This window comes from Schistocerca serialis, chromosome 4, assembly GCF_023864345.2.
Source record: "Schistocerca serialis cubense isolate TAMUIC-IGC-003099 chromosome 4, iqSchSeri2.2, whole genome shotgun sequence".
NCBI lineage: Eukaryota > Metazoa > Arthropoda > Insecta > Orthoptera > Acrididae > Schistocerca > Schistocerca serialis.
In genome coordinates this window covers 706,317,073-706,343,358 of record NC_064641.1, presented here as the reverse complement: position 1 = coordinate 706,343,358, position 26,286 = coordinate 706,317,073, and the positions used below count along the sequence as shown (strand labels likewise).

General features: G+C 47.2%; 2 non-coding genes and 1 pseudogene across 2 annotated transcripts; all 3 read left to right on the top strand.

Moving 5' to 3' along the window:
• LOC126474708 (WD repeat domain phosphoinositide-interacting protein 4-like) overlaps nt 1–25,233 on the top strand; it is a 28,822-nt pseudogene extending 3,589 nt beyond the window's left edge.
• On the top strand, nt 6,740–6,811 carry Trnay-gua (transfer RNA tyrosine (anticodon GUA)). The gene has a single exon. It is a non-coding gene; the product is annotated as a tRNA-Tyr (tRNA).
• Trnal-uag (transfer RNA leucine (anticodon UAG)) lies at nt 9,685–9,766 on the top strand. The gene has a single exon. It is a non-coding gene; the product is annotated as a tRNA-Leu (tRNA).
• Nucleotides 25,234–26,286: the final 1,053 nt, after the last annotated feature.

Below are 26,286 nucleotides of genomic sequence, written 5' to 3'. Positions count from 1 at the left end.
GGCAGAAACCGGCCTTCTCGCCAGGAGTTCGGAACAAACCTTCACCACCGATCTCTTACTCTGGCCTGACTAAGTTCTATCCCACAAGGAAAAACAATACAGTGATGTGGCTGCTCGGAAATTTTGTCAACTATGTCATTAATCTGAATAGAGATGGTGATACCATTACATTTCAAGGCTGCATGACAACAGCCTTCTGGCACAGGAGTCGGTTCCCACACACAAAGAAGTTCTTTGGAAATATGTTACACACTTTACTTCAAAAGGAAGGAATTTGATAGTTCAATGAAGTTACTCAGCTGCTTATCAGTATCGGAGCAGTGGTGCACGAAAAAAAGATATATTAATAAAAAAATTTAAAAATGTGAGTTACTGACAGGTTTGGGAGCGACAGCGTGGCCAGGTAAAAGGTGTCTTACCGTCCACAGCTGAGAGCAGTGGGGCAGAGTGGGGGAGGATCGCCACTTAAAAGATGTCGATGGCTAAAAAGACAGTGCCCTATCCGGAGTCTAGCTAAAATTGTCGACCAATGTGAATGCCATAAAAGAACAACACGACGACATAAAACACTCCATAGATCGGCGAAGGGATTCGTGCGAATAGCTGGCTGAAGAAGAGAGACTGCAGCCTTGGCCGCTATATCGGCCGCCTCATTTCCATAGATACCAACGTGTCCTGGGATCCAGATGAACGCCACCGAGACGCCCACCAAGTGGAGCAAGCGTAGGCAGTCCTGAATCCGGTGGACCAGAGGGTGGACAGGATAGAGAGCTTGGAGACTGAGGAGATAGCCGAGACCCTCTGAACATATAACATACTGTATATGCTGATGGGACGAGTGTATTGGACAGCCTGGAGAACAGCGTAAAGTTCTGCAGTATAAACCGAACACTGGTTGGGAAGCCGAAATAGATTTGGGGTGTCGCCGACAATATAGGCACTCCCTACACCAAACGATGTTTTTGAGCCATCAGTGTAAATAAATGTGGCATCCATTTTTTGTGCGCATAGAGCAGAAAATGCTCGACGATAAACAAGTGAAGGGGTACCATCCTTGGGAAACTGACAAAGATCACGGAGCAGGCAGGTCCGGGGACGGAGCCAAGGCGGTGCTGTACCCCAAGTTGTCAAGAAAGTTTTAGGAAAGCGGAAGGAGAGAGAATGGAGCAGTTGACGGAAGCGGACTCCCGGTGGTAGTAGAGAGGAAGGGCGGCCTGCATACCCTACAGCCAAGGAGGCGTCGAAAAAAATGTCATGGGCCGGATTAGCAGGCATTGAAGACAGATGGCTAGCATAACGACTCAGAAGGACTGCTCGCCGATTGGACAGCGGAGGTTCAGCAGTCTCAGCATAAAGGCTTTCCACAGGGCTGATGTAAAAAGCTCCAGACACTAAACGTAATCCACGGTGGTGGATAGAGTCGAGACGCCGAAGAATAGACGGCCGAGCAGAGGACTAAACTATGCTTCCATAGTTTAATTTCGAGCGCACTAAGGCGCGATAGAAGCGGAGGAGGACCACTCTGTCCGCTCCCCAGGAGGTACCATTCAGGACACATAGGGTGTTGAGGGATCGCAGACAGCAAGCTGAAAGATAGGAAACGTGGGAGGACCAGCACAGCTTTCTGTCAAATATGAGACCCAAGGATTTAGCGACGTCCGCGTACGGAAGGTTGACAGGGCCTAGATGTAAGGAAGGCGGAAGAAACTCCGTACGACACCAAATATTAACACAAACTATCTTACTGGGAGAAAAGCGCAAGCCAGTTCCGATGCTCCAAGAGTGGAGGCGATCGAGACAGCCTTGAAGACGTCGTTCAAGAAGGCTGGTCCGTTGAGAGCTGTGGTAGATTGCAAATTCGTCCACAAAGAGGGAGCCCAAGACATCAGGAAGGAGAAAATCCATAATTGGATTTATGGCAAAGGCAAACAGTACAACACTTAGCACGGAGCCCTGAGATACCCCGTTTTCTTGGGAGGAAGTACGGGAGAGAGTAGTGTTCACTCGCACTTTAAATGTGCGCTCTGCTATAAATTCGCCAAGAAAAAGGGGGCAACCGACAGCAAAAGCCCCAAGAGAACAGTGTGCGGAGGATGCCTCTCCAACAGGTATCGTATGCTCGCTCTCTCTCTCTCTCTCTCTCTCTCTCTCTCTCTCTCTCTCTCTCTCTCTCTCTCTCTCTCTCTCTCTCCAGATCAAAAAATATTGCTACTGTTTGGCGTTTCCGGAGAAAATTGTTCATGATATAGGTGGAGAGAGCAACAAGATGGTCGACTGCAGAATGATGCTTTCGGAAACCGCATTGGGCAGGTGTTGAAAGACTGCGGGACTCCAGCCACCAAGCTAAACGGTAATTCACCATACGCTCCAAATCCTTACATACACTACTCGTGAGAGAAATGGGACGATAGGTAGAGGGGAGATGTTTGTCCTTTCCAGGTTTCGGAACAGGAACGACAATAGCTTCCCTCCATCGTCTGGGGAAAGTACTGTCGGTCCAAATTCGATTATAAAGGCGAAGGAGGTAACGCAGACTATGGTATGATAATTGCAGCAACATTTGTATGTGGATACCATCCGGTCCTGGGGCGGAGGAGCGAGAAGAAGAGAGAGCATTTTGGAGTTCCCGCATGGAGAAAACAGTATTGTAGCTTTCGCGATTTTGAAAGGAGAAAGCAAGAGGTCGCACTTCCGCTGCACGTTTCTTCGGGAGAAACGCTGGCGGGTAATTTGAAGAGCTCGAAATCTCAGCAAAGTGCTGACCCAACGAGTTAGAAATTGCGACGGGGTCCACTAATGTGTCATGCGCGACAGTGAGCCCAGAGACCGGGGAGAAACTAGGCGCGCCTGAGAACCGTCGAAGCCGACTCCAAACTTCCGAGGAGGGAGTGAAGGTGTTAAATGAGCTAATACAGAATTTCCAGCTTGCCTTCTTGCTATCGCGGATGACGCGACGGCACCGCGCACGGAACTGCTTATAGCAGATACAGTTGGCCAATGTAGGATGGTGTCTGAAAACGCGAAGAGCACGTCGCCGCTCCCGTATTGCGTCACGGCATGCCTCGTTCCACCAAGGAACTAGGCGGCGCCGGGGCAATTCGGAGGTGCGAGTTATTGAACGTTCCGCAGCTGTAAGAATAACGACTGTAGTATGAGTGACTTCATCGTCGATGCTAGGAAAGTGACGGTCATCGTATGTCGATAGAGACGAAAAAAGTGTCCAATCGGCTTGGGCAAACTTCAAGCGTCTCTGGCGCATGTATGGCTGTTGTGGCGGCAGTCCAAGGACACATGGAAAGTGGTCACTCTAGTGTTTATCAGCAAGGGCAAACCATTCGAAGCGTCGAGCTAGCGGAGCAGTACCGACCGAAAGGTCCAAATTAAAGAAATTTGTCGTGCTGGCAGACAAAAATGTAGGGTCCCCAGTGTTGAAGCCATCAAGATCCGCTTGATGGAAGACGTCTAGCAATAGTGAGCTACGTGGACAAGGATGTGGAGATCCCCAAAGCGGGTGGTGGGCATTGAAGTCCCCAACCACCAAATATGGGGGTGGAAGCTGGCCAAGAAGATGAAGATCAGCTCGTGCCATTGATGCGGAAGATGAAATGTATACAGTACAAAGAGAGAAGGTGTATCCAGAAAGTGAAAGGCGGACAGCGACTGCTTGGAAGGAAGTGTTTAAGTGGATTGGGTGATAATGGAGAGTATTATGGAGAAGAATCATGAGTCCTCCATGTGCTGGAGTGCCTTCAACAGAGGGGAGATCAAATCGGACTGACTGAAAATGGGGGAAAACAAAGCAGTCGTGGGGACGCAGATTTGTTTCCTGAAGACAGAAGATGACCGGCGAGTAGGATCGTAGGTGGATCGTCAATTCATCCCTATTGGCCCGAATGCCGCGGATATTAAAATGGATAATGGACATAGGCTGGACAGAAAATGCAAGAATGTGACCAAGGTTGCTGTCAACTCAACGACTGCTCACAGCTTGCGACCAACAGCGTGGAACGGCACTCAGCCGCAGGCAGAAGATCCTAATCCATAGGTTGTTCAGGAGCAGCTCCTGCCGCCGGTTGATCGGCCGCCAGCAGTGCGCCTCGGCGACACAGAAGACGGCCGAGGGCGGTTAGCGTTAGGTGGTGCTGTAGATGAGACACGCCGTGGCGTAGAAGGAGAGGAACTGAGTTTCTTATTAGCCTTCTTGGAAACATGACATTTAGATGAAGGAGGAACCGATGGTTGTGAAGTTGGGGTACGTAAAAAATCTCCACGAGTATGCTCTTTTTTGGAAGTCCGAGTATCTGTCCGACTTTTGGGCTCTAGATTTAGCAGAACACTGAGGAAGGGTGAGCCATAGAGTGAGCAGGCGAAAGTGGTGAGGTTGAACGGGCGATCTTTGCGCTTGCCGATCTGACGACCGTGTCACTAAAGGTGAGATTACAAGTCTGCATGGCCGCCTCCTTTGTTGGCCGAGGAGAGGCAAGGACAGTGCTGTGTTTTCCACTCTGAGGCACGGTGGGCTTTCGACTGGCGAATAATTTTCGAGCAGCAAAGGTCGACACCTTTTCCCTCACTCTGATTTCCTGAATGAGCTTTTCATCTTCAAAAATAGGGTAATCTCGAGAGGAAGCAGCGTGGTCACCCACACAGTTGATGCAACGAGGGGATGGAGGTGGAGAAGCACCCTCATGGGCATCCTTGCCACACGTAACACATTTGGCTGGGTTGGAACAGGACTGGCTGGTATGACTGAACCACTGGCACCAATAGCAACACACATGGTTTGGGACATAGGGGCGAACGGAAATTATCTCATAGCCCGCTTTTATTTTCGATGGGAGTTGAACTTTGTCTAATGTCAAGAAGACAGTACGGGTTGGAATGATGTTTGTATCAACCCCGTTTCATGACTATGAACAGCCGTTACGCCCTGGTCAGACAGGTAGTGTTGAATTTCCTCGTCAGACGATCCGTCGAGGGAGCGTGTATAAACGGCTCCATGTGAGGAGTATAAAATGTGGTGCACTTCCACCCGGACAGAGAAGGTGTGTAGCAGTGAAGTATGCAGCAACTTTTTGGGCCTGGAGGGCACTGACTGTTTCCAACAACAAGGTGCCATTCCGTAATCTAGAACAAGACTTTACAGGACCTGCAATTGGGTCGACACCATTCTGAATAATGAAAGGGTTGACCGTGGAGAGGTCGTGACCTTCGTCAGACCGAGAAACAACAAGGAACTGTGGCAACGATGCAAGAACTGTCTGTGGCTGAGACTTATTGAACTTACGCTTGTGAGCAGGCACAGATGATGAGGAAACCATTACGAAGAATCCCCCCATGATTACCGGCTTCTCCGATGGTGTGCTCCTCCCTTGTGGGGGCCCCCTCTGAGGGCACTCTCGCCTTAGGTGATTGTTCACACCTCAGGTCACACCTCCCGAGAAACGGACGAAGGGACCAATAGGCACTTTCGGAAGTTATCAGCTCGGGTAATCACCCCTCCCTGGGCCTGGCCGTTACCAGGGGGTACGTATGTGTCCTACCTGTCTACCCGGGGTGGGGAATTACCCGTTACCCTGTCACTGGCTACGCATGAAAATGCGTGGTTCGGCCTTCAGACATGCACATGGAGGAAGAAAGAGAATGGGAAAAACAAAGGAAGGGAAAGGAAAGAAGGGAAGTCTCAAACGCTGCAGCAGAGAAAAGGGTAAAGGGAAGAGGTAAGGAAAAGACAAGGACAAAGGAAGGATGATGACATGCAAGCAGAGAAAGCGAAGAATGTTTTACATTTTCGAGCGTATGTCTCCGGATGTACGCACAAAAACACTCTCACAGAGGGGGAGAAGTGGAAGGAAAGAGCCAGGGTCGGCCGAAGTGGCCGTGCGGTTAAAGGCGCTGCAGTCTGGAACCGCAAGACCGCTACGGTCGCAGGTTCGAATCCTGCCTCGGGCATGGATGTTTGTGATGTCCTTAGGTTAGTTAGGTTTAACTAGTTCTAAGTTCTAGGGGACTAATGACCTCAGCAGTTGAGTCCCATAGTGCTCAGAGCCATTTTTTTGATTTTTGAAAGAGCCAGGGGTGAGGGGAGGGGGAGGGCGAAGATGGGGTTTAGGGAAGAATGCGGAAAAGGAAGGTATGCAGCCCGGAAAGGAAGGAGGGCCGCATCAGCTCGGGTCCCGTGCTCGCTACGCACGTATCCACAGAGGAGTTTTGGACCTCCGGGGGTGGGGGGCGGGCTGGCTGGCTGCTTGCTGCGTTCCATATAGGGGCGCTTGCCTCGTTATCCCGCTCGCCTCGTTGTCCGCTGTGATCCGGTGGCTGGGATGCCTGGCTCTCATGCAGGAGGCCAGGTTTCCATTCCCGGTGCCAGAAGTGTGCCTTTTTGTTGCTCCTATTCTGCGAATTGTCTTGACTTTGCTCGACTTCGCTGTAGCTTGTAGAAAACTGTGTCGAGTATGATTCACGGCTACAACTGACAGCGAGAGAGATGCGACATCTGTCCACTTCTTAACGAGGCACATACGTATAGCCAACAGGTTTTGAGCACAGCTACATATTGCCTGGGAGGTGCTTCAGCTAACAAGTCTGGTGAGTGTCCTAACAGCGCAGGCACGTTCATTTGCCCGTATACGTATGATGGAAACCACGTCTGACACTGCTGTGGCGGGACACAGTGGGCTGAGCGTTGCTGCGTATCGCCACTTGCAATCCCGAGAGCCGCTTTCGTGGGTGCCTCCTGGTCGTGATCGTCTAGTGGTTAGGACATTGCGTTGTAGCCGCAATAGCCCAGGTTCGAATCCTGGTCACGGCAATTTTTAAAGTTTTGCCTTGTTGCCGCTGTAATGACGATATCGCACCAGTGTTCAAAATCACAATGTTCTCTTCAGTTTTCACTCATGTCCGGCAGGCCACAGTTTGCACTGCATTCCATTATTAAGAGGTAATGCCGCCAGCCCGGAGAGTGGACATCTGCGTGAGAGGTTAATCTGTAGTCGAAAAGGGCAGTTGTTTAAGATGCGATGGGTGAGCAGCCACTCACAGCCGAGGAGGAAGCTGTGGCGTGTACTGTTTCTACAGAAGGTTAAAAACACTTGTGGCTGAAAGTGCCGGTAGGTTTGTCGAGCAGTAGCAGTCGCAGACCTTTATTCTTTGATTCTGATGTCAGTTAAATAATGGATATTGAGAGACTAAAAGGTTGTTTTGATGAATAATGTAAAGAAAATCCTCTGGATAAATGGTTAGTCAGTGGGGATTTTGAGGACATAAATGTTTCTAATATGTGGTTGCTAGAAAGAAACTGAAGAAGCAAGGAAAACCCAAATTCCGTCTGAAGTGCTCTGAATCATGTCATTCCTTTGAGCATAGACGCAAGAAAAGCGAAGAAGTACGGTATTCGAGTCAAATTTATCCAGGAGAGAGATGAGACAACTATAGAAGATGTCAGAGTATTCAATAGAATATAGTGCAAAGAAGGAGCTGTTATTTGGTGGGTGTAACGATCTACTTTACCAAACAAAGAAGCGATAGAAGTGATAGACATTTTATTTAAAGAAGCAAGGGAACAAAGAGACATACTATGGAACCCACAGGGAAATGACTGCCATCAAGTTTTGACCTTGAACCTTATCAAAACAAGCAGTTGCAACGACCCATGTCCAATGTAATATACCCTCTGGGATGACATCTGCTGTTCTCAAAGAGGCGGTGTTTCCAGAGATGGTCACGCCAAATCCAATGCTATATCAACACTTTATACTTCGGGTTAAGCACCTAATTAGCATGCTGCCAGAAGGGAAACTACTACTTCTATCCCACATTCGAATCTTATTAAACAACATCGACCCCAAAATTCGTGTAATGCCAACATCAGCTCTTTCACCAAACATGGCTCCTATCAAGCACGCTATTATGCATAACGATTTCGTGATGATCAACGTGAATGTTACTAAAGGGTTGTCAAAGTAGTCGAATCTTAGAGCAGTAAACCTGTTCACCAAGAATCTAATTCGTGCAGCAAGACTTAGAAATCTTGACATAGATGACCTTCAAATGATGGTCATCTCTACGAAAATTGAAGTAATTCCTCTGCTGAACATAATGAAACACACGGTAGATCATAAATATATCAAATGGCTTCAAGCTGTTGTAGGATACCCTGATAATTTTGAATTTTCACACAGAAACTTGACTCTTTGCATCCAACCCACTGAAGTAACCACGTTAACTTACACAAATTTGAGGGGGTTAAAATATGAGGTTTTTGCAACCGACCGTCTTCTTTATTTCAAGTTTTTTGATATCAGAGGATCTTTTTCACATTTTCCTGACAATGTTCTGAACTTTAAGATTAATTTTACAGACTCTCGTACGATGTTTAATGTCCTTTCACTCATTTGATCTTATATCCTGTGGGAAGGTATAGTAACTAAAGCGAAGACTTTGGGAGAAGCACAATCATGTATGGAGAGGGACATAAAAAAATCATCCTTTCAAATTTCTGGGAATTGAAAGAGGGAGAGAGAGAGAGAGAGAGAGAGAGAGAGAGAGAGAGAGAGAGAGAGAGAGGTGTTGCTAATTAAGGAGACAACCAAATTACCCCTTACCATAGGAAAACTGGAGCTAGTGGAGAGTGCTGAATATTTTAACACTGTAGAGACGAGGGTAGTACTGGACAAAAACTTAAGTTTTGTTTGAGGAGCTCGGATATACAGTTAAATATTAAGTTCAAGACAAGGAGGCAGAGATATTCCCACCAACCATTGATTGCAGCGATACGAGACTACTTTACTGCTACACCTTTGAAAGTATGCTAAGGCAAAGGATCAACTATTTTTTGATGATTCATCGATATGAAGTAAAAGCGAGTGTGAACAAAGGAAATTTTCGTTGGAACAACAACTATATGCGTAAGCACTCACCATACCAGTTCCGAAAGATATCAGGATCAGCAAGAGAATTTAACATGATAAATAAATGGCGTAAAATCTATTGGGCTTTCTTGTATTGTTTCACCTTGTCTGATTCAATGAGTCAATCTCTCACAAATTACACTTTTAAAGTTTGAAAACTGAGGTTGACCTAATTGGAAGGAAAGGAATATTTAGATGCGAAGAGGAAAAGTGTCAATATTGTTTCAAAAGTACATTATTGATTCTCCAGAAGCAACTGTTCAACTTAGTTATGTTTTCCACAATTTCCTGGAGGGGCTTGAGATACGTAAATTCGACAGGAACAGAAACCTTTATATTCTGTAAACAAACTGGTAGAAATGAGAGATAAAATGAAGATAGGGACTCGTGTGAGCACCTTCATTGCAGGAGAGAAGATGGATGTTATCAGGAACTCTTATTTAAAGAGCCAATCATTTGTCACATTAAATGTTAGAACTGAAGAAGGGCCAAAGGCACACACTGAAGCAAAGTTAAGAGATTTTTGGGAAACGGAAAGAAACTGTAGCTGTCTTGACGCTATCTCTCTCTCTCTCTCTCTCTCTCTCTCTATCACAGCTACAGACACGTGGCGCCGCTATCATACTACAGGAACAGCATTTTCTAGTTGTTTAAGAACTAAAGCAACGCTTCCTGTGAGTACGAAAAATGCATGGCACAGCCATTGCCAAGATACTTCCTTTTCAAAGAGCTCGTTGTTGACTAAAAGGAACTGTTTTGTCGTCGTCGTTCCAAAGGTAACGTGGTTGAGGGGTCTAAGGCGCTGGTTTTAGGCACCAGTCTCTTCGGAAGCGTGGGTTCGAATCCCACCGTTACCAATTTTGATGTCTCGTTTTTGCGCCACTGCAGTGCGTTCTCTTGGGGCAGGACGCAGCTCATGTGACAGCCGTGTTGTGTACGTAGCGTGGGCGAGCGGAAATTCAGTCAGTAGCTGTCAACATGTTCGGACACGTCTGCTGCTGCTGCTGCTCCGTGTACGTGATCGCTAACGCCGGTTTCTAGTATTTACTTTTGGTGGTGTTTGTGAATTTATCTGTTTCTAGGAGTCTGATAATGTGTAAGTTTGTTTTCGTCCGTTAAAGCAGTTATGTTTTGGAGGAATGTGTTATTTACTGCTATCTCCTAGCCACTGAAAAATAATGGCTGGAATTGTGCGGATAAATTCCCTGGTTTTCTCCTTCGAAAAGGAAACTCGTGCAGTGCAACCTACAATGCAACCTACGGCTTGGAAATTCATGCTTGGCTGACCGACGTAATTGGTTTAAGTTCTGATTTAGTACATACGACTCAATTAGATGCCGACCAATACTGTGTCTTCGTAAAAAATTTTAATTCTGTGATTGTTGAGAAGCTGTTGGCGAAGTGGGGTAGCGTAGCTGAATTTGTACACAGAGGTTAGTGTGAAAGTAATGTTTCAATTCGAAAAGCGTGTATCACGCACAGAACTGTAAGAATGCTGAGTGATCCTAATGAAGTAGATAATCAGATAATTAAAGAGGCACTTTCGAAATACGGGGAGATCCAACGAAAGGTGGTCTAAGGTGTACAAATTGCAGTGTTTCAATGGAATACGATCCGTAGAAATGGACGGCAAGGTCACTATACCGTGTTATATTTCAATTGCTGGTCATAAAGCGCATATCGTCTATTCAGGGCCCGTCCAGGCGTCTAATTTTGCAATGAAACGGGTCATTTCCCTCAAGACTGTCCCCGTCGTGTTTATGTCCTTAAAAATAGTCTAACGCAGCGTCAGAGGCTTACTCTTAATGATGTTCTGCCAAACGACAATTAGCCTTTCCCGGTCTGTAATGATGGAGCTAGTACTTCTGATATAACTGCCGTAAATGTCGCTCATTTTCATCCCTTGAATGCAGTGACTGCTCTCATTTCTTCGACCCACGAATGCGATCTGCTAACTAAAATAAGACCTTTGACACAACTGAAGACTGCTCAGACGACGATACACTACAATCCAACAGTAAACAAAAGCAGTGTGGTGAGGGCACGGATGAGCACATTGACAGTAAACACGAGGCAGTGACGTCAGCAGCAGAGGCCCCCAGCCGCCTGCTGCGGTTGCAATTGTATTAGAAGACATGGACGCGGAATCACTGGCTCAGACCACGGCGACGAAGGAGTCGAGTTTTGACGAACAGATAGCGACATATGGGACTCAGCTTTGCGAACCTATAGACGAACAACACTCCATCCCAGTCGCTCCGATGGAGGTTGCGGAAGTAACTAAAACTGGAACTGGAACTTGCGAACAGGACTCTGTTGAGGCCACCTCCACACAAACGGCTCAAGCCGAGCATCACACGAAGGCACACACATTGGCTGCAGAAGTTCAAAGACGCAGGATAAAACGGCAGCCGAATCTCAAAACATCTCGTCACGCAGGTAAGCAAAAACTAGGGAAAAATGACTTGAAAGCTAAAAATGTATCATATGAATTAATTACTGAAGTGTCCCACGAGAAAAACCTCAAAGAAACTTGCAAAACCCCACTGTAAAGTTAAATCTGACCCGGTTAAGAATCCGCTATCTAATTGAGACAGCCTAGTCAAACTCGTGAAACACTACTGCTAAGTGTCGACATGTTCTTGCGAACTTTCGGTGACAACAGCATTAATGATTTGCCGAATACGTCGATAAATGTTTTTATATAGTTTTTCATTTTATTATTTCCAGGATCAATTATTACTTTCCTTAGAAGTAGATTTCTTATATGCCTTATTTTCGCATGGAAGCTACATGTGCCAGGCATACACAAACTACAAACATTAACATGATTAAGTCAACCGAAGATTGCAGCTCGAAAGGATTTCCTTTATGGATCAGCAACTAACACTGATTTGCTGCAAGAAGTCGCGATATTTGACTTTAATGTTGAAGGCTACGCAGGAGTACTCAATATTTCACTAGAAACAAATATGGGGGCAGAAATTTTAATCCGGGAAGGGATCCCTGCAACCTACCACTCAGTAGACTCGGGCAGAGCAATAGAAATCAAAGTTTTCAACGTTACTCTTATTATCTGTATGCCCCGTCAGGGACCTCCAACGGACTGTAAAGGGCAAAGTTTTTTAAAGAAGAAATAATTTATTTGTTACGGAAAAACCCACTACAACTTTTAACTGGAGGTGATTTTTACTGTGTCCTAAATAAAAAACATCAGGCTTCCAATTTTAATGTTTGCAATGAATTGAAGCGGTTAGTCACCGATTTAAAACTCAGTGATGCTTGGGAAATTAAATATCCCACTGTTGTTGAATTCACGTACGTAGCTCCACCATCTCGTAGCAAGATTGATAGGATGTATGTGTCAAAAGGTATGGAAAGACCCTTAATTGAAGTCGAGACCATTCCTGCATATCTTCCGACCATTCTAGTATGCTGGCTTCCATCAATTTAACGGCACAACCAACTCGTCCTTTCGAAAGTCAGTGGAACCTGAAAGTATCTTTTCTGCAGGACAGTGAGTTAGCAGACGTTGTGAAAGAAACGAGGGACATGTACTTGCGCTCAGCAGATCGCTACGTGACTGACGGACTGGTGGTGCAACGAAGCCAAACCCAAAATGAGGAACGTTTTAATTCAATATAATCTTCAACGCTCCAGATAACTCAAGGACACCATAGAATTTTATTACGCAATGTTGCGGAATTTGTATGAACAGGCGAACACTTCCAGCATTCGTCTAGAAGACATTAAAAAAAAAAAAAAAAAAAAAAAAAAAGCCAAACTACTCCGCATTAAACAACAGGTCGAAGGACTAAACATTAAGTCAAAGGCCAAGACATTATCAGAGGACGAAACTGCTTCCTTGTATCACTTATTGACACACGCAAAAAATTGAAGACGAACCTTCATTGATGAGCTCCAAACTCTGACCGGTCCGACCATTACGTCTCAGAACAAGATTATCAACAAGGTTTATGAATATTACCACGATCTATATTCTGACAGTCGGTTATGCGAAGAATCTTTCCAAGTCTTTCTCGGCGGCAAAGCCCCACAGTTGTCAGAAGAAAATGAACTTCTTATCTATTTCACTGAAGAGGATATCCACGAAACCGTCCGGAAGTCCCCTTTCGGAAAGTCGCCGGGGCCGGATGGATTTCCCCTTGAGTTGTATATACAATACTGGTCACTCATTGGAGCAATGTTTACTCAAATGGCAAACGACGCGATCCAAGGAAAACCTCTGCCTGCTGCCATGAAAGAATGTAATATCGTACTAGTTCCGAAGACTACATCGAAGCGAAATCTACGCAACTTTCTCCCTATATCATTGCTCACCTCCGACTATAAAATATCAGCTAAATTGTTAAACAACGGACTTTCGCTTTTGGTCAACGACATAGTCAACATCAGTCTTGTGTACCTGGGAGAACTGTTTTCAAAAGCATAGCGGGATACAGGGATTTAATTTCCTTAGCCTCCGTGACGAATAACAAATGTGTCCTCTGTTTCATCGATTTTCACGAAGCTCTTCACCGGGTGGATCACAGATTCCTTCTTGCAACTATGAGGAAAATAGGCTTTGACGAATGAGCCCTCAGTGTGGTTATGAACGTCGTTACGGCCATCAGCGTAAGTGTGGTTGTCAACTGCTAGCGAACTACGCAGATCCAGATACGACGTGGCGTTACTCAGGGAAGCCCCATTTCCACACTTTTATTTGTGTTTTCCTTAGAGCCGCTACTCCGCATGCTTCACACCAGTCTAACAGGATTAGCGTTAGCAGGTCACAAGACACTCATCAATGCCTACGATGATGATTTAGGTGTTGTATTACGGAACACTGATGACATTTCCAAATTAGAACTCCTCTTTGAAAAGTACAGGATGTGTCGGGAGCTAAAACCAATGACAAAAAGAGCAGACTGAGAGCTGGCATGCCTCTAGATGCACACAGTGACTTGCCCCCTCTCATATTTACTTCTTGCTCTGAGTAATTCGATTTGGGGAAGTATGGCCCATTATTGTCATTACAAGGATAGTATTGAGAACTATGAAGATATGAATATTTTCCTCTCTAATTGCATGTGATGAAAAGTTGCTATTACTTCCCACGTGGACTTCCCACGCAGCATCTCTCGTCACCTGAGTGGTCCGGTGATAGGCGGATTCTGCTGATCTTGAAAGGGTTATGCCGACAGGTGTGAGGGAGTCGAGTGGATGCTTTTCAGACGCCGACATTGTCATAAGAGCGGGGGCGACACGCCCACAGGGGCCTGAAGGAGCGGCTGGGGCTGGAGATTCCGTTACTACGTAGAAACTTAGCGAAAACACTTTCTGACTGACTTCCAGCGAGGCGTGGGAATGATTTGTGTTCCCAGGCAGTCTTGGCGGGCAAATTCCCGCGTTTTCTGCAAAATCACAACTGTGCTTGGCTTGCTCAGGGGATAGCTGCGTGACGTAGCAAAATCGGCGCAGAAATTGGCGCCAAGTATCTCCATTGATGGAATAGTAGTGCTTCAGCAACAGAGTGGAATTTTCCGCCGGTTTTCGAGTTTCTGATTTACACGTTTTAATCACAGCCACTGTCGTGGGGGAGGGAATGTTCTGTGTTCGGCTTGAACGGGTGCTCTTGATAGAGTCGGCTCTCGTCTTGCGGTCGGAGTACGTTAGAAGAGTGGGCTCTCGCTGCTCTCGACAGCTGCCTTCCGTTGGCTGTCTAATATACTTTTATTTAATTGTAACTGTTTGACGAAGTTGCTGAAGTTTCGACTTCAACGTAACTTTCCGAGTACAGTTGGCAATTGAGCGTTCTGCGTACAAGCGACCTATGTGTCCGTCTCTAACAGTTTTGGACAAAGTCGACTGTATCGGAGTTACTGTGTGACTTCGCTTGTTGAAATCAATCACTGTAACCTCAGTGATTGTGTAGCGAGCCTTCATCTCCCTCAGAGGCGCATTTCTATTGCTAGGAAGTCTTTTGTGTGGAACAACCAGATCAGGATAATTTGTTTCGGGCTACACTCGCGACACTATCATCACCACGACGGGACGTCGAAGCAACCAGCCATCGCCTCTAGTACGCCAGATCGTGTCACTGCAGTTAAGAAGACAGCTTGGTGATGTATATCCGTAGCACTGGCAGATTAGGGAATTTTGCTATGTCATAATCAGAGCTCAGCAGAGCGCGCCTGTTCGTCCTTTCTAATGTGGTTCTGTCTTGGGTGTTCAGTTAGTTCTCACTACTGCAGCAGCAATTAATGTTGGGTTGGCTGGGTGTCTCTCAAGATTTGAGTTGCAAGGAATTGGCTCCACATACCACTTGGTCATAAATGTCACAAGCTAGTTTATGGACAACGTCACCTTCACAGCTTTTATTTGAGTATCCAATTTGAAGTATTGTAAATGTTTGATGTGTTTTGTGTATTATTTTGAGTTTAGTCATAAATCAAATTGTTATTTTGGACGGAACTTTCGTTCTGTTGATCGGTAGAGCAACCCTTTCCTTTTTCACTATGTTAATGAGACTTTCCTGTATCAAATTAATTTCTAACAAATTAAATTACTGCAGGTGCCAAACTCTTCTACTCCACTTGCAGGGTCCATTACACTCAGTTCGCGATTTTCTTAATCCATGTGCAACAGCAAACGTCGGAATTAGAAAAAAGGGGGCTTAGAGCATCATTTCCATATGAAGATTCTAGAAAAATTTAGTGTTCAATACACTGCTAGCCCCGGCACCTCGCAACTTCTACACCTGCGAGGTTTCCAACACATTTCCGTCATCTGGAAAACACCAGTCACTCAGTGCAAATCGCTTGTGACAACTGACTACGTGTCCAATAAAAAAGCGGCCATTAATTGGAAAACTATATCCGGACACATTCAAGGAGCCAGCAGAGAAAACCTGCACCGAACTTTAAATCAACTTCAGATAATTAATTCAATTAATGACTGCGTTGTATTAAAGGATTATCATTCGGCGCAACTGTTCCCACCCCCCAAAATGAACGCTGGAAAGATGTCAACCGTCACTACCTACCTATGAAGAGGTGAAGAGTTCGGCGTGTTTTTTTTGGGGGGGGGGGTTTAAGGGCGCTCAACTACTGAGGTCATTTACGCACAGTCACAATTGTCAGAGCACATAGAATCTAGTAAAACTAGAGGGGGGGGGGGGACACCAGAAAGTTCTTACAAAGATGCAGATAAAATAAGTGAAAGAGTTAGATGTCTTTAGATAAGCCAGTCAGAGTAATAAAACGAAGAACAAGAGCAGCTGCTCGAGCGTCATCAGCTAAAATATCTTGTAAAGTGGATGGTAGAGACAGGACAACACGAAATTGACTAAAACGGGGACACGACAATAAAACATGGCGCACTGTTAATGCTTGACCACAAGGCCACTGCGGGGCTGGGTCACCAGAGAGCAGGTAGCGGTGGCTAAACCGGCAATGCCCAATCCGCAACCTGGTCAGAAGGACCTCTTCTCACCGAGATGGTCGGGAGGACGTAGTCCAAGCAGTTGGGAACGGTTTTACTTCCCGGAGCTTGTTTCCTTGAAGTGACGACCAAGCATCCCACCACAACGACACAAGCCTCTTACAAACAACACCACTAACATCAGATGACGGGACACAATGGGAGGCTGGCCGAGGCAGGAGGACTGCAGCCTTGCCTGCAGCATCAGCAGCCTCATTCCCAGGCACTCCTACATGGCCGGGAACCCACAGAAAGCTGACAGGAGAGCCACCATCAGCAAAAGAATGGAGGGACTGCTGGATCCGTTGCACCAAGGGATGGACCGGATAAGGAGCTCCAAGGCTCTGAAGGGCACTGAGTGAATCAGAGCAGAGTACATACGATGAATGGCGGTGGCGGCGGGCATACTGAACGGCCTGATGGAGAGCAAAAAGCTCGGCCGTAAAGCTCGAACATTGGTCGAGGAGCCGGTATTTGAAGGTGGCGGCCCCGACGACAAAGGCACAGCCGACACCATCGTCAGTTTTGGAGCCATCGGTGTAAATAAAGGTGTGACCAGCAAGTCGAGCACGAAGTTCGACAAACCGTGAGCAATACATTGCAGCCCGAGTACCCTCCTTCGGGAGTAAGCTGAGGTCGAGATAAATATGAACCGGAGCCTGGAGCGAAGGTGGAGTCGGGCTCTCACCGTCTCTGAAGGTGGTAGGGAGGGCAAAATCCATTTGTCGAAGCAGGCGACGAAAGCGGACTCCAGGGGGCAGCAGGGCAGACACATACAACCCATACTGATGGTCGATAGAATCGGCGAAGAAGGACTGATAAGAGGGGTGGTCAGGCATTGACAACAGCCGGCAGGCATACCGACAAAGCAGTACGTCGCGCCGGTAGGTCAATGGTAATTCGGTAGCTTCAGCATAAAAACTCTCGACAGGACTAGTGTAGAAGGCTCCGGTCGCAAGACGTAATCCCCTATGGTGGATGGAGCTGAGACGGCGTAAGAGGGATGGCCGAGCAGACGAATAGACAAGGCTCCCATAATCCAGCTTCGATCGGACTATGGACCGATACAAGCGAAGCAGGACAGTGCGATCCGCTCCCCAAGATGAACCACTAAGAACTCCGAGGACATTAAGGGAACGTGTACAAGAGGCCACCAAATAAGAGATGTGCGGAGACCAACAAAGTTTCCTGTCCAATGTGAGCCCTAGAAACTTAGTTGTTTCCACGAATGGGAGAACAACGGGACCTAGATGTAAGGATGGCGGAAGGAACGCTTTATATCGCCAAAAGTTGATGCAAACTGTCTTCTCTTCAGAGAACTGGAAGCCATTTGCCACACTCCATGAGTACAGGCTGTCTAGACAAAGCTGAAGGCAATGCTCCAGGAGGCATGTTCTCTGGGCACTGCAGTAGATCGCGAAGTCATCGACAAAAAGAAAGCCTGAGATATTAGGTGGAATACAATCCATAATAGGATTGATCGCTATGGCAAAAAGGGCTACGCTCAAGACGGAGCCCTGAGGCACTCCGTTCTCCTGGAGGAAGAAGTCGGACAAGGCGGAACCCACACGTACCCTAAACTTTCGGTCTGTTAAAAATGAATCAATAAAAAGGGGCAGGCGACCGCGTAGACCCCTCCTGTGCATAGTGCAGAGGGTACCTCCTCTCCAACAGGTATCTGAAGCCTTCTCCAAATCGACGAACACAGCTACTGTTCGGCACTTTCGCAAACAGTTGTTCATGATGAACGTCGACAAGGTCACAAGGTCGCATGGTGGTCAACAGCGGAGCGGCGTCGACGAAAGCCGCATTTAACATTGGTAAGTAGCCATCGAGATTCAAGAATTCAGACTAACCGAGCGTTAACCATGCGCTCCATCACCTTACAGACACAGCTTGTAAGAGAAATCGGGCGGTAACTAGAAGGAAGGTGTCTATCCTTCCCAGGTTTGGGTATAGGAACAACGACGGCGTCACGCCAACGCATGGGGACCTGACCGATTGTAGGTATGAAGAAGGAAGCTTTTGCCTGCCGGAGAAAGGTGTGCCAGCATCTGATCGTGAATGGCATCTGGCTCCGGAGCAGAGGACCAGGACAGTGCGAGAGCACGTTCGAGTTCCCGCATAGTAAAGGGGGCATTGTAAGTTTCCAGATTCAGCGAGTGGAAGGAAGGTCGCCGAGCCTCTTCTGCCGCTTTCCTGGGAAGGAAGGCAGGGTGGTAATGAGCGGAGCTTGAAACCTCCGCGAAAAAGCGGCCGAAGGCGTTGGAGACATCCACAGGATCAACACGGACCTCATCACCTTAAGTCAGCCCAGGTACCGAGGAGTGGGCCTTAATGCCCGACAGCCGGCGCAGGCCACCCAGACGACAGAAGAGGGAGTAAAACTGTTAAAGGAGCTGGTGAAAGAGGCCCAACAAGCTTTTTTGCTGTCTTTGATGACTCTACGGCATTGTGCTCGGAGTCGTTTGTATCCAATACAATTCGCCAACGTAGGATGGCGGCGAAAGGTGCGTAAAGCACGTCGTCGAGCACGGATAGCGTCTCTACAAGCCTCATTCCACCAGGGGACGGAAACGCGACGTGAAGAAGAGGTAGTACAAGAAATGGAACGTTCGGCGGCATTGATGACAACAGCCTTGAGGTACTAGACCTGACTGTCACAACTGAGAAAATCGTGGTCCGGAAAGGTCGCCAGGGAGGAGTAAAGTCCCCAGTCAGCTTTTGGTATGTTCCAGCTCGAAGGACGTGGGGATGGGGTGTGGTGTAGGAGACGAACGACACAGGGGAAGTGGTCGCTGGAATAGGTGTCAGAAAGGACATACCACTCGAACCGATGGGCAAGAGTGGGAGAACAGATCGAGAAGTCCAAGTGGGAGTAGGTATGAGTGAAGTCCGAGAGGAAAGTTGGGGCGCCAGTATTGAGGCAGACAAGATTGAGATGGTTGAAGACATCCGCCAAGAGGGAGCCTCTCTGCAGGATGCAGGAGAGCCCCAAAGGGGATGATGGGCATTGAAGTCGCCAAACAATAAAAACGGCGGAGGAAGCTGAACAATCAGGTGCATCATGTCAGCCCGACTAACTGCGAATGACGATGGAGTGTAGACGGTACAAACACAAAAAGTAAAGGCAGAAAGAGTAGTACGGACAGCTAGTGCTTGGAGTGGAGTGGTCAATGGGATGGGATGGTGATGGACATCGTCCCGAACGAGCAACATGACCCCACCATGAGCTGGAATACTGTCCACAGGGGTGAGGTCAGACCGCTCCGAGGTATAGTGGGTAAAAGCAAGACGGTCAGTTGGGCGCAACTTGGTTTCCTGGAGACCAAGGGCGAGCTGACAGTGCAGGTGGAGGAGCAGTTGTAATTCCTCCTGATTAGATCGAATACCTCTAATGTTCCAATGTAACAAATCCATCGCTAGTCAGAACAAAGGGGGGAACGAAACGGGTGAAGAGCTGGTCACCTCGACGGCCGCGGAGGGCCAGGTTTCGAGGGAACAACGCTACAACCGGCGGGAGGCGGATCCTGTTCCATCGAGTCGTCGCCAGCTGTGGCCGCTTTCCCGGGTTGCGTAGGAGGGGCAGCATCATTCGACGAGAGGCCAGCTGAGCGCCTGGCAGCAGAGCGTCCCGGTGAAACTAAGGATGGCCAGGAGCAGCGACTCGCGGATGGAGTGTCAGACGAAACGCGCCGGGGTGGAGACTTCTTGGAAGTCCGATGAGGCACAGGGATGGTGGGCTCGACCCGAAGAAGGTCCTCACGCGCGGGTTCCGTTTTGGAACGCTGGACCTTGGAAGCCGGGGTCCGGAACGTTTCCCCGATGGATGCCTGAGAAGAGGATCGCTTCTCAGGTGGCGGAGGGGGAGGAGGAAGGGTGGCCCCTGGGGCAGAGGGGGGCAGGGGCCGCAAGGGAGGAGGATTTGGAAGGGAGGGACTTGGGAGGCGGAGGCATAGATCCCGGACAGGGCAAGGAAGTGGAGGGGGGACAGGATAGGGGCGAGGAGACTGTGGAAGGAGCGGACACGACTGCGGCAAACAAAGTCGTCAATGTCATGGGATGGAGGCGGTCATACTTCTTCCTGGCCTCAGAATAAGAGAGCCGATCCAAAGTTTTTAATTCTTCGATCTTCTTCTCCATCTGATACACGGGGCAGTCTGAAGATCTAGGTGAGTGGATGCCAGGACAATTGACGCACCGAGGTGGTGGGGTGCATGTATGTTCCTCACGAAGAGGACATCCACAATCGCCAGAAAGGGGCTCAGCCTCACACCGTGACGACATGTGCCCAAAGCGCAAACACCGAAAACAGCGCATAGGAGGCGGGACATAAGGTCGCACGTCGCACCGGTAGCACATCACCTTTACTTTCTCCGGGAGAACGTCCCCCTCGAAGGCGAGGATAAAGGCCCCGGTGTCGATGCGACGGTCTTTGGGGCGCGCTGGACTCGCCGGACGAAATGCACGCCTTGGCGCTCCAGGTTCGCCCTGAGCTCCTCATCAGATTGCAACAGGAGGTCCCAATGAAAAATAACCCCCTGCATTCTCTTCAGTGCCAGATGCAGGCCAATTGACACTAGGATGTCCCCTAGTCGGTCGCACGCCTGCAGTGCCGCCGACTGAGTGGCGGAGGTGGTCTTTATAAGAACGGACCCTGAACGCATTTTACTGAGAGCCTCGATTTCCCCGAAGATGTCCTCGATGTGCTAGACAAAGAACATGGGCTTGGAGGTGGCGAACGTCCCCCCATCAGTCCGAGTACAGACTAAATAGCGGCGGAAGGACTTCGCCCCAAGCCAGCAGGCCTGTCCTTCCTCCCAGGGAGTGGCCAAGGGGGAAAGTGCAGGAGAACCAGAACCAGAGACAGTACCTTTCTTTTTAAAAGACTCTGCCACAGAGCGACCTGATACATGCTGACGTTTCATCTGCGAAACGTCCACTCCGATACCACCCACTCCGACCAGGGGCTCTCCCCACGGGCGCCACCCAGCCTCAGCAAGGGCCACCTGGCAGGATGACCGTTGCCGCGAGTCCTGATGCCCCAAGGAGACGGGCATCTACTCCTTGGCCGACATGGGGAGGGTGCAGCTCAGGTATCGACAGTACGATCCCTGTGCTGTCAGGGGGCTACAACCTAGAGGGTACATGACGACCCCACCACAACGGGCTGGCTACCGTGCTGGATTTCGGATGCCATGGGAAGTCCATCATGATCGTAGGTGCAGGTGGGGACGCACTATGGGCGTAACTTATGCAACCCATCAGGTGTTTAGGCCCAAATTGATGAACAGTGGGTGCAGTTACGACGCCGTTACGATGATGAGTGCCAAGGTCTTAGTGCACTGAGGACCAGTGAGACACCACGTAAGGCGTCCTTCCCCAAAAGGCTCGTACTTCTGTAGAATTTTGAAAAATGGAGGTCAAACCCCATGGGGGACCATCACATGAGAGGCCGAAATGGTTGAAACTCCTTTTAGTCGCCTCTTATGACAGGCAGGAATATCTCGGGCCTATTCTTACCCCGGACCCGCAGGTGGGGGAGTTCGGAGTGGACGACAGAGCAGCTCCCATAAACTCCAGAAATGGAGGACTGGGATTAACTGACATCAAGAACAAGGCCTCTGCTCTTTTCCTCATAAGGACCGCTAGTCTTATCAACGACAATGCTTCAAGCATTACTACAAAGTTATTAGGAATTCTTGGACTTTGATTTTTTGCACATCGACTGGCATGTGGAGTCTTCAATCGCCGTCATGTGCGAACATACTTCATCGACCTGAGTTACATCAGCGGCGAAATAAGTAAATCGCGGCAGTTGACATCCCGAGCCATTCTCTGTTCAGAAAGAAAAACGAGGGGAAGAATAAAATAGAGGGGAAAACATCCGAATTTCGACGGGTAACTATATGGAAGAATATTTACCTGGGTAGTCTTTCATCCGATGCAAAAACAGCTTGGTACAAATCAGTCAACAAGATAGTTAGCACCAACGAGCGCTTACACTCAATCGGGGTTAGCCAAACTAACTATCTCAGATGTAATCTCCTTGACAAGTCAGTACACAGATTCACGTGTGCTGGGCATATGCACAACTGGAAATGGTTAAGAGACCAATTGGCTTCCTGACAAGATCATCCATGGACAATTTTCAGCCCCTGATACTTCGCAGGCCACAGATACAATATTTTCCTGCAACTAAATTCAACTCAATTCATTGGTTAATGGAAAATACGTTAGCTATATTATTAATGACTTAGGGACCGACAACATAATTGATTTTCATATGTATATGAAAAATGAATAATAAAATAGTTAAGTATCCAGGCCATAAAAAGACATATGGCAACGTGTTCAAAATTGTCTGAACGACTGGGTGTCGGCTAACAATCAAGAGCAAATAGACGCCTCTAATTTATGTAACAAGAAAGGAAGAAGCAAAGAAGCTAGATGACTCAGTTTATCTTTCAATTTTAACGACATATTAATGAAGCATCAAATGAAGGAAGTATTGAAATTTATTTTTCACATTTATTAAAGGAAGAAATTTATTTTGTGACTATACTCAAAAAGCGTTTCGATTACGCTTGTTCTAATTATGAAGCCTAGCCAAGATAGGCGATAAGTAATAAAAAAGAAAAATCAAGCAACTAATATAAAAATCCAATTTTGAGCAACAGGTACGGGGGGGCGGCATTGAGGCCGGGCCTCAGAATTATTGACCCCTGCCCTCTTTTCCGACACTTGCCTGACACTGAAAGCATAAAAAAAGCGGTCTAAGGCGCTGATTTCAGGCACCAGTCTCTTCGGAGGCGTGGGTTCGAATCCCACCTCTGCCAAATGTATGTTTTATGTTTGGAAGTCAGTAGCAGACATTACCCGCAAATGGAACAGTGCAACAAGGCACGAATGTCTCTTTCGTGAACTGTTGTTGAACAGTGTGTGGTGCAACGACAGGATTCACTGGCGCAGTTTGGTCTCACACTTACACTTGTCGGGTCGTCAGTGGGTGGGTGGGTGGGTGGGTGGGTGGCTGCTTGCTACGTTCCATGTAGGGGCGCTTGCCACGTTATCCGCAGTGGTCTAGTGGCTGGGATGCCTGGCTCTCACGCTGGAAGCTCGGGTTCCATTCCCGGTACCGGAAGTACCCATTTTTGTTGCTCCTATTATGCGACTTGTCTTGACTGACGCTTGCAGAAAACTACGTTAAGCATCATTCACGGCTACAACTGACAGCGAGATAGATGCGCCATCTGTCCACTTCTTATCGAGGCACATACCAGTAATCAACAGGCTTGGAGCACAGCTAGATATTGCCAGGGAGGTGATTCAGCTAACCAATCTAGTTAGTGTCCCAACATAGCAGACACGTTCATTTTCCCGTATATGTATGATGGAGACGGCGTCTGACTACTGTTGCGAGGCACATTAGGCTGAGCGTTGCTGCATATCGCCACTTGCAATCCCGAGAGCCGCCATTTCCTATTGATTTTCTTCTGGTTTAACAAGTGCTTCATTTTGTTAATATACCCGACTTGTTGATGTCTTTCAATGAAAATTTCTGATAAAATATCTTGACTGCGAAATTTCATTAATAGCTTTACTAATTGTGTATATGCGGAAAGTTTTCGATGGCAGAAATCAGCTGTTTACTGCGTGGTGTTCCTGCCATTGTTCTGCATATGGTAACAATAATTTGTTGTCCTTTCGCAAAGCGTTTTTTCCATAGCACTACGATAAAGCTCGAACGTGGAAAACTTGAGCCTTCATTTGTGTTTAGAAACGAGTATCTTCTGATGTGTTGGCAGCTGGAGTAGGATTCTTAAGCTTGTGATTAAATCAAGATCAAGGATGTTTCCACTGTTGTATGGAAACATGATTGCGTATTTACAATGTAGAGCCATTAGTTGAAAACGCCCACTTAGATTTTTATCTTGTCGGGAGCGTGTGTTCCTGTGAAATGTTACATCGGACAAACCTGTTAGCTGTTGTCGCTTGGGATCCACGACTAAACTTTGCCGAGAACACCGTTCTTGTTTATGACGATGCTTCCAACAAGTTCATTATGGAACTCAGATTTCCTGCGAGGATACTTGCTGTTCATTTGCGGAGAGACAGCATGTCAGTTGCTACTTGTAATCAAATGCATGGATTCACCTTCCCGCAACCTGGTCGCCTCATACTCACTCTGGAGACCAAGGACAATGAACGTGGAATATGAGGGATGGGTCCTATGGGCTACCAGTGAACAACGTATACTCATCTTCCCAAGACACAAACTTCGCTGTGTCTACCCGGTGGATCTATGAAGTACCGAAGCAGGGACCTCAAGTGCACCTGTTACAGTCAATGCACACCGTTGTGCATTAGCATGCTTGGTACGTAATCAGCAAGACCAATGAACTGGCACGGCATCAGAGAAAGGCACACTCATTCGTGTGTGGGACACTGTTCGTCGAACTCTCGCAGTGGAACTGCGGCGTGGTTCTGATCCAGCAACCCTGTATTGTATCAACTTTAGTCGTGATTCAGAATTTCTGTGTTGTTTGAGAGGCAAAGGAACGATCCACATATTTGTCTTTAGGACACCCAACTCAAGTTGCGCTGAACTTTCTCCAAAATGGGCTTCCTTGGTAACTAAGTAGAATCGCAGCGGGAACTTGCCAATTTCACAGTATCCACTTAATGTGCCTGTATCTGTGGCATCGGATCACGTACATCTGTTGTTGCTGTGTCCTTGGATGGCACATTCCATAAATGTGTGTTCAGTTCTGATAGTAATTGCAAATGTGAAGCATTTGATGTTCTGCTTGATTTATGTGAAGAGGACGACACTTGCTGACAGCAGCCAGTGGTTCACAAAAAATGAAAACAGTAACTTCTGTTCACAGTACACAACAGACTGTGTGTATTGAATTGCTTGAACTCCCCTGCACGAGTATATTTACAGCTATATCGTACATAACTCATTTGGAAGTGAAATGTCCTTTTGTGCTTGCTATTTGTGGCTATTTGCTGTTGTACGGATATACTACAAATGTATACTTAATGCGTTTATTGCTGTCCAGTAATGGAAAACAATTGTTTACTTTGTGTTGAGATGTGTTTTCGGAGAAGCATTATTTCATCTGGATACAGTCTCAAAAAGTTGCTATGCACAAGTCGTGTTTTATTGTAAATACATCCAAGGGCTAATTCCACTTCCACCATTTGTACATAAAGTGCTCAGAAAATGGAGTGTAACAAATAATTTGATATATGGGGTATTGGGATATTGTTTACGAATGTGTTCATTGTTGCCGAATGAGAGACATGGTGATTTGGGCGAGTTGTCTCTTTGAGGACATTATGGAAGGTGATATGGACGATGTGATTGTTTTTAGGGTAGGTGGATCTCTGCAAAGTTTGTAGTTTTTATGTGTAGTCCACATAATTCCTTCTGTGCTGGAATACAGTTGCTGGTTTTGTTAGTTTTTATATAGGTACTGTTGTTTGTGTTTCAGCATGAATTCTACAATAAGCATGAATTCTACAATAAGCATGAATTCTACAATAAGCATGAATTCTACAATAAGCATGAATTCTACAATAAGCATGAATTCTACAATAAGCATGAATTCTACAATAAGCATGAATTCTACAATAAGCATGAAAAAAAAAGTGGTTAAGATATTGCGTTGTGGCCGCAATAACCCAGGTTCGAATCCTGGTCACGGCAATTTTGAAACTTTTGCATTGCTGTCGCTGCACTGTCGATAGCGTACCAGTGTTGGATATCACATTGCTCTCTTCATTTTTTACTCATGTCCGGTAGGCCACAGCTTTCACTGCCATTCCATTATCAACAGGTAATGCCGCCGCCCTATAGCGTGGACAGCTGCCTGAGAAGTAGTAT